The following is a 740-nucleotide window of genomic DNA, read 5'->3' as shown; positions in this document are numbered from 1 at the left end:
CTGCACATGCTGTGGACGCTCCTCGCTGCGAACATCCTACACCGTATATGGACCCAACACAACAAGGTCCTGTACGAAGATCACACTGCGCTCCCCCCGCGTGTCTGGCAAGAACTGACATTTCTCGGGTGGATGCATTCAGTCCGCCGATGGCTCCGGTTCCAGCACCACGACGACCCACTCCGGGCTAACGTACTTGCAATTCTACGTACACTCAGTAGCCAATTCAACTACCGCCCACTCTGGACCAAGTACCCACGGTGCTTACTTCTCAAACCCACAGCCCCGACAGCATAACCAGCAGTCCGGCCTTGTCCTCAACGCACTCATGTCTCCGTGAGCCCAACTCGGCATCTCCCCGCTACCTCCGACAAGAGGTATTGTATTTATTATCCCCCATGCCCACAACTCAGTGTCTCCGACATACCAAAGCAGTCTGCGTTGGCATTAGGAATTGGGATGAGCCCTCGGGCAACATTAGTATGCGTAGTTAACTACGAATACACTCCCCTTTGACATTGAGCTAGATAACCTAAGGCAATATTAGTTAGTAGTATATCCGCTTAAAATCACTAACGTACTCACTTGACAATGAACTACATAACCATTTTTTGAGGCAGAGATACTACTCCGTTCCACAAAAACTGTCAAGTAGTTATTCACTTGATTAAAGTATACACAGGTCAATTGAAATGACTTGATTTTTGTATGCCACTTCAAAACAACATAACCCGCTCCAG

Source organism: Aphanomyces invadans (assembly GCF_000520115.1).
Source record: "Aphanomyces invadans strain NJM9701 unplaced genomic scaffold supercont1.17, whole genome shotgun sequence".
NCBI lineage: Eukaryota > Oomycota > Saprolegniomycetes > Saprolegniales > Verrucalvaceae > Aphanomyces > Aphanomyces invadans.
The sequence above is the reverse complement of the archived record's forward strand: the minus strand, read 5'-3'. Positions refer to the sequence as shown.